The sequence below is a fragment of the Carassius auratus genome, chromosome 20 (assembly GCF_003368295.1).
Source record: "Carassius auratus strain Wakin chromosome 20, ASM336829v1, whole genome shotgun sequence".
In the NCBI taxonomy this organism is placed as follows: Eukaryota; Metazoa; Chordata; class Actinopteri; order Cypriniformes; family Cyprinidae; genus Carassius; species Carassius auratus.
The window spans coordinates 20,252,053-20,261,219 of NC_039262.1; positions in this window are offsets into that span (position 1 = coordinate 20,252,053).

Here is a 9,167-nt window from a genome sequence, read left to right on the forward strand (position 1 = left end):
ATTTTTAACTCAAAAATAAGATTTTGTGCTGTTGATCTAGCTTACCTTCCACATATCCTGGAATATTCCTTTAAACAAAGTTTCCAGCAAACAGCATATTCAGTCCAGTGCCTTTCTGTGTTCATGTGATGCCAAAATCTCATGTTTGTGATTCAAGCGATAACCGAAGACCTTCAACAATAAGCAGCCGTGGTGTTAAAGTGGGGATGTGAGGGGTTAAAGAGGGGTTTCTTACAGTCACATGCGCTCACACTTCATATCACATACGCCAACGAGTTGAGATGTCACTTCTACGGATCAAACCCATTTCTCACATACCAGACCACAATGGCAAGTGTCAGAATATTGCGAGTGACAGATGTAACCTCTTCTTTGTCACCGAACTCTGTCTCGCACACACCAAAGAGAGTCAGACCGATGGTCTCCATAGTGTAACTCCTTCGGGGGTGCTCCTCTCTCCCCAGAATAACCACCGTCTAGCCAGTCTGCATGGGGGACGAGGGCTGTGTGTGTGTGTGTGTGTGTGTGTGTCGGTGGTGCCAGCAGGCCAGAATACGGGCCTAGTGGGACCTGTGCTTATGAGAGCGCATCTTTTGGTGATCTGTGAGTAGTAACGCTCCTAAAGCGTTTGTGTGTTTCAGTGCTGTGGGGACGCCAATCTGACACGGTGCCAGATGTCAGCTGGTATCACATATCAGTCAACAACAGAGAGTCCGCTCCCTAAAGACCTCGCCGTGCTTTCCACCTACTGTTTATCTGCTGCTGAACAAAGAACAGTGAAAAGGGATTTGATTGCATTACTATATACTACCTTCGTTAAACAAGCTTCAGTTTTTGGGCTTGTGGGGCAATCCGACCACTTCCAAAACTGTTTTGCTGCAGCTGTCATTAAATACTGAGGGTCAGCCGAGGTCTTGAAATATTTCATATTGGCTGTGTATTTTGTCATCATATCATAGTGAGGAGATCTGCAGACCTTCAATGACTTTATAAAGGTCAATAAGTCTTCTAAAATCTCAGATAATGAAACCCTTTAATGACCAGCCAAAATGAGTTCAGCCTGTTACATGATGTTTATGAAGTAATGATTTCTGATAGTTTTGACAGTCTATTTAAATTAACATTTAAAACCATTGAAAATAAGTGCAATCATATTCAAGGTTGACTGAAAAAGAGAGAGAATACACACACACACACACACACACATACATGCACACATACATACATGCATGAATGAATATATATGTATATATATAATTTTTTATTTTTATTATTAGAAGTCAACATTTGAAGTGGATCAAAAACGTTAAAGTTGTCCTAGTCCAGAATGCTCTTAAGGTTGTAGGGCAACTTTGAAAGGTTTTCTTGTGTATAGTTTATAAGTAATATTAAAATAACTTGCTCAGAGGTGCACTGATATCTTCTAAAACTACTTCAGGAGCAGAAATGTCCAGGGAGATCTGAGGAAGAGAAACCCAAACGTGTACATGGTTATTAGACAGTCACTTTAGCAGAGCACTTGTATGTCTTTGATTTGATTTGCTCATGCACGTCACTTGTGTAAAAACAGTGAGGGTCAAATATCATTCTTGCCATTTAAACCGTGCACTATGTTGCACTTCTTAATAACATTATCAGCCAAATGGCCAGCAATGTGTATATATATATATATATATATATATATATATATATAAAAAGGTGCTTTTTACCAGTTACAACAATTTTAGGAAATTTCAATCTCAAGCACTCAAAATGGTGATTACTGATTACTGCACAGTCGACAACAACAACAACAACAAATACATTAATCATCATGGCAATGGTGATATTAATGCATAGCATGAAAAGTAGACTCCGTAGAGGGAGATATTAGCCATAATTACATTCATAACAATATCAATAGTTAAAAACCATTCATTTTGTTTGTCATATTTGTATACTCAAACAATGCTGGCCCCATTGGGGGTGCTTTAGCTCCTCTGAGAGCTCCCAAACTCCATCCATGACCTCAGAGAGACACCGGGTTTGGTAGTTTCCAGATCAGCCCAGTGGTAGAAAAGGCCTGTCAGCTTTGTGCTAATGTGATTATGTCTGGTGGCCTTGATCATTTTATTTTCCTCCTATCTGGCAAATCGCTTGCGGCTTATGAGTTTGACCTGGGTAGAAATAACAGGCCATGGCTTGGGCTTGGAGAACAGCGTGGCTGTTATTTGGGTAAATTGTGATGCTCATATATGCAGGTTTTCTCCCACATGCCATATTTCTTAATGCTTATGAATTTCAATACCACCAAAAAAAAGGACTGTAACAAATCACTCCATCTGCTTGGCGAGAGGAATTTCGTTTCAATAGGCATATGGTTTCTTCATCCAGCGTTTGTGGTTTATAGTCTTCACTTTCTGGGGAGACTCTGCTGCTGTTGCTTCACGAGAGAGAGATTTTTAGGGGGTTTTCTGTAATTTAATTGCTCTATACTGTACTAAAATCTGCAGTTGAGTTGTCCTTAAGTCTAATGCTGGGCATGATCCATGCTGAGAGGTTTGCAGATGGAAATGAGGTCACTCTAACAGTTTCTGATGGTTTACTGTGTTAAAGCTATCTAACGAGTGCCACTGACTGGAATTCATGGGCGTATCTTAAGTTCATTGGTTGACCGATTTGATATTAAAGAAACCGGTTACCCAAAAATGTAAACATTTTTTTTACTGTTATTTTGAATTAATAATATAATAATGATTTAGTACTGATTTTACTGTATTTGTCGTTACATAAATACAGCTTTGGTGGGCACTGGAGACTTCTTTCAAAAACATTTAAAAATCGCACTGTCCTCAAACATTTGAACGTTGATGTATATGAGTTTAGGCACTGCTTTGGCTAAGTATTTGCCATAAAGTGACAACATGCTAGAAAAAACTAAAAAGCCTTCATAAAGGTAAGAAATGCCCTGGAAAATGAATTTCTGGGATCAGAAACCCCTTAATAGACAAAGGGGTACATTCTGGCACTGTTGTGGGATTTGTGCACCTGTAGATGTTTTCTAATCCATGAATTTGAGTTCAGCCTGAGCCAGGTGTCTCCAGATCTTCAAAGCAAAGAGCTCTTTACAGCAGACGCACAATCACCCTCCTCTTCTTCTGTTACTCTCTCTACCTTTACAACACCCCACATGGCTCATTACTCTCCTTCTCATGCTATGTGACCTTTTGGGTGCACATATACACCCTGTTTCGACTGTTAAAGGAATAGTTCACGTCATCTTTTTGTCATTTTGCCTCTTGACAGCTTTGATTCCAATTTACTTCTCCCATGAAAAAATTAAATAAATAAAAGGCGAGAACATACTCCAAAATTTCTTCAACTGTTTTTCACCGAAGAAAGTCTTTCATACGAGATTTGGGAGGACACGAGGGTGAGTAAATGATCATAGAATTGCCGTTTTTTGGCTGAATAATCCTTTTAAGACCCGTACTTCCATCATAATTGAAGTGTTCTGGAAATTTCTACACCGAGTTCCCTGCAAACACACAAAAGCAGACTCACAGAATGAGAGATTGATAACGGTGAGTAATACTCTGGATCATGCGAGATGTTTTACTTCGCAAAGGTACAGTAGAGAGCTGTGAATCTGTAGAGAAAGCATAAATCATGATATGAAACACATACGCTGTTACTGTTACTGAGCTTATTTCTTTTCCAAAATAAATCCGCCGCCCATTGCATAGAACTCTGGTAATGAAAGTAGTCATGACAAATTAAAAAAATCGTTCTTTCCCAGACCGCACACACACATCGACGTCACACACCACCACAACCCATTTCTCAGGCTGATCGCAAATGGCACACATCTATAATCATGACAAAGAAACCCTGCCATTAAATGCAGACTTCAAACGGGAACATTAGCGTAGAGAAAGGCGTCCCTCTCCAGAGAGAGTCGAGAGTGCCTGGAAAGGATCTTCATTATGCACCCTTCATTATATATCACAGCCAGATCTTCAGAACCGAGAAAATCAGGCTGATATTTAATGAAAAACACCACTGGTTCTGCACAAAGAGTGATTGGAGGCACTTTAGGGCTGATTAAATACAATAAGTGCAATGAATTAATCTGATATAAAAAGGCAAATCTATAAATCCCTGGCAAACAGAGGGTACCACCACACTGTGTTTGAAATGTGGAACGTTTAAAGCCTAAAACGTAATCCATACCACTACATTAACATAACTTTTAGCTGTTATTCTACAGTGTCCTACATTTTGTACTAAACTGCACGCATACAAAATCTTGATGGTTTGTGTCATGAGACTGACTTCACTGCACGTTTAGTGAAGTGCCTTGAACACTGGCTAAAAAGCAACATGTTACTTTTGTATAAGGCTATTTTTAGTAATAGTCACTCAAGTGTATGACTGGTCATGTGGTCATACGGTCAGCTGGTCATGTGATGCCAACATAGTGGCAAACAAATGATAAAACAGATTTTCCTAGAAATAAACGGTCAAAAGTCATATCGTAGTGGGAGTGAACCTAATTTGAATAAAACTTCTCAATGTTATTTAATTAGCAAAAACAAACAAACAAACAAAAAACGACTTTTACTTTCAAGTAAGTACAAGTTAGTGTGTTTTAAGTGCTCTACCAAGCATTCATGTCGGTTTGTACAAATGTAAGCGTTATTTTAGTCTTATTTATATACTTTTATAATATTCATATTTTGTATTAGCTTTTGCTTTTATATTTTTTATTTCTTCGGTTTCATTAATTATGTAATTTTTAGTACTTTTTAATATATCTATTTGGCTGTAATTATTTTTATTTGATTTCAGTGACCATTTTTTTTTTTTTTGTACAATTTTTTATTTTTAGATAATAATAATAATACTGGCAATTGCATAATACATGTTTCTAGCGCACAACTCAAAATTTGTCTTATTTAAAAATAACCAAGATTGTTCAATCCGAAGGCATGAAATAAAGGCAACTAAAGCAACATTCTATTGGTTATTTTCAAGAATATTGAGGTTGGAAGTGGGAAATTTCTACACAAGTTTTCCTTGGCATCTGGAACATGTATTAAACCATTCATAGTTACAGTATCACTGAACGTAGTAATGGACAAAATGTATTTCCAATAGTGCAAGGTCAGTATCCAATGCATTTGGTTTTGCATATGAAAATGGATGATGTAAGAGTGCATTTGTGTGTTCTGTGTTTGGGCACCTAAAGTAGTTCGTCACTGTGGCCATTTGCCCAACAATACGTTTTTAAGGTCAGAGAAAATATATGAAGTCACTCCGATGAGTGAGTCCATGTGCTGTGTGTGTGTGTGTGTGTGTGTGTGTACAGGGGGCATGCAAAAGAATTCCCACAAAAACGGGTTGCTATGGTTTCTGTTTGGGGCTTGGATCAGGTTCCTGACCACAGCAGAGCGATTTGGGCAATAAAACACAGGGTACTAATGAAAACAGCATGCTCCTCCTGGCACTGCGTGTGTATGTGTGTTTGCTTGAGGAAGAGAGATGGCTGGAAAAGCATGAGAATGAGGAGGCTGAGACAGAACATTTGGTTCTGCTCTTGAGTACTCACTAGTGTTGTTGTTTGCACACATCTGCAGTGTTTGTGTGCTGCAGGCAAGCACACGTGTGTGTGTGTGTGTGTGTTGTTTCCTGGCCGGTGTCCATAAAGTCACATGACATGGCAGTGTTTGGTGCGGTTTTAGTAGGAGGAGATGCAAGCACATGTTTTACTTTATTAGTTGTTTATGTTCTCGGAGTGATTTTGGGCAGACTCACAGGGAGCAATCAATTATTGTCGAGATCATAAAGCCAGCGGTGATAAAAGACACTCGCACATTTCACAAAGAGAGAAAATAAGAGAGGGTGTGGTGTTGCCAGTGGGGTGGTGAGGAATTCTTTTGCAAGATTATTCAGGAAAATGCAGAGGAAAGGAACATTTCTAATCGTTTTAACATGAGACTGAGCTGTGGAAACGTGATCTAGGAATTACAAGTCCACATATTACAAACTTAGGGAAGATGAGTCATTTTTAAGTCTTAACCAGTGTATGAAAAGCTACTTAAAATGCTACCTATAGCTCTATAGTTATGAAAAAGGACATTGCAGACTACAGTACTTACAAAATGTAGCTAATTACATTGAAACTAAATAAATGTGATGATAATTTCATCAGGCAATGAGTGTGACCGCATTAAACCTAAACTAGAATACACACAACTATACCAGTTGAAAACAGTGTTATATTAGTATTATTTAAAATAATTAATATATACATATTTTTATATTTTTAGCTTTAATTTTATAGTTTCATTTTTTATGTATTTTTTTGTTTTATTATTTCTGATTTTTTTCTACTATTTAATTTCAGCTGCAAAGGCACAATTTCAAATTTGAATGAGCTTTTTAAATTCAATATTTTATTTTATTTTTTATTTTATTTATGAAATAAAAGGATAACTTTACAGTAAGGTCCAATTAGTTAGTTTGATAATGCATTATCTACCAAATACCTAACATTGAGCAATACAGTCATTACAGTATATGTTTGTTTATTTGTTCGTAATAGTTAATAAAAATACAAATAATAGTCTCTATAGTTAATAACTCAGGTCTGTTTAATGATATTAAAATATACAACTTTTGATTTTAATTATGCATTAGTTCACTTTGGAATCAACAAACTAAGAATAATTAGAAGTATGTTTTTATTGTTCATGTTAACTATAGTTAACTGATATAAAAAATGTAGCATTATTGAACACAATTTTACCATTATTGAGCAAAATTGAACATAAAGTGTTACCCAATTTTTCATAGTTTTAAAGTTTTAGTATGACTTAACAACAATGGTCAAAAATAGTATTTAACTTTAGTTAAGTTAATAGCATTGCTTCTTTTATTTAGTTACTCTGCAACACTGATAACAACAAGCATTTACAGTAAATCAGATTTTACGGTTGCCGTTTTCAGGTAACAGATTGTTGTGACTGATTCTTGACTCCCTTTCAACAAACCTAAATTTAAACTCTCACCTCAAGATTCAAGATTTTTATTTGTCACATACACATTTATATATAGCATATATAACCAGCAGTGAAATATGAGTGTAGTTCAGTTATTAGCATAACTAGTGTTAAAAATCATTGAATCACTACACTACTAATTTATTGGACTCTAGCTGTGGTTTAAGTGCAATAAAGGTATTTGTATGCATGTAAGTGTATATTTTTTATAAGAAGGTTAGTACATTTATGGCAAGGTATGTGAGATATTTGCTCTTTACCTTGAATGAAGTCCAATGGGCAGCATCTGCTCGAAGGCAATATGCAGACCACTGAAATTCAGGAGTTGACCATGAAACCCACTTAAGTGTTTATTTAGATTGAACTGCTTATTTATAGAACTTCTAGCCATTTTTTAGGCAAACAAAGCATCTTTCCCTTTCCAGTTCTCTTTTCCCATCAGAAACACACATGACTCACGGTGTCTGGGGAAGGTTTTATCTGAGCAGGAATGTCTCACTCCATCACGACACAAACCAACGCATCAGATTCAGCCCACAACCAATCTCACACTTAAAGTTGAAGGTCAAGGGTTCAGGTGATTTAGGGTTCACACACACACACACTCTCCCACTCTTGGCAATTTTGCAACCAGCCAAAAAAGTGGAAAATAATAAATAAAACAAGTAAAGGCTAAATGTCACCCCTGGTTGCTGGCAAATTCATACATTTTCTGCTTCTATTTTTAAAATCTTTGTTTGATTGGTTGTTCTAGTATAGAGGCTAAGAATGAGTGCGCTGGCTTGTGTTGATCAGGTCGGGACTGAGCAAGAGCTGTGCCAAAAACCTTTCCCACCATTCCCGCAGAGTTCCCAACAATGCCAGGATTTCAGATAGTGGAAGACTGAAAGAACAGAGGATAAAAGAGATACAAAAAAAGATAAAAAACCATGTATACAAACCATGGAGAACAAAAGCCTGACATCACAAATGAAAATTCTTCTATTTCATTTTTTCCCCCTGAATTAATTTACACTTTAAAAAAAAGAAAAACGTAAATAGTATTTTATTGTAAAACATGTTCCAGTAATTTTGTGTAATTTAAGTTTGTTTACCTTCATTTTTTAACATTATGATAACCAAGGCTGAGCAAAATACAGAAAAAAACTGTAATATTGTGAAATAACTGTAATTAAAATAACTGTTGTATTTTAATATATTTTAAAATATAATTTATCCCTGTAATGGCAAACTGATATTTCGCCATCATTACTCCAGTCTTCAGAGTCACATGACCCTTCAGAAACCTTATATGCTGAATTGCTGCTCAAGAAACATTCAGAGTTATTATTAATGTTGAAATAAGTTGTGCTGCTTAATATTTTAATGGAAACCATTTAGTATTCATTGATCGATAGAAAGTTCAAAAGAAGAGCATTTATTTGAAATTAGATGTTTTTAACAATGTAAAAGTCTTTCCTGGTATTTTTGATCAATTTAAAAACCTTTGCAGGCTTTTCAAAAGTAGTGTATCTTTGCTTTAAGTCATACACATCCTAAAATGTTTATTTCCAGTTTTAAATGAGACTTTCAATCTCAGATTGTCAGTGTGCTCTCAGACTTTTGTATCCCGCTGTATTTTAAATCGATGTCAGGGTCATGAACCACTGCGATGGGCCAAAAGAGTATTGGGGAACAACACACAAGAATGCTAATCACAAACATACTGTAGGTTGAGAACAGAACATGAGGAACTACATGCTTTTCTGAAGCAAGTATAAAGTATGCTACAGGATTATGCTTTTATTTAGTGATATTAATAAATGGGTACATTAGAAAATACAACTCAGTTCTCAGAATACACAGTAGATATTTGTACTTGCACATTTACACACACTTGGAAGGCAAAGCTATAATGACTTGTAATGGATTGCTGAATAACTAGTGGCGCTCGTTAATGCGCACAAGCCTCAGCTGGGATCCCTACCGTGTGTGTGTGTGTGTGTGTGTGTGTGTGTGCACGTGCATTTATAGCAAACTACTGTTATAAAAACAATGTTTCTAACAGACTTTAACAAGCAGTAATGAACTTGGACAAAATGGTTAGCACAAAGTCATCAGATTCCAGTATTTTGTGTATGGTTT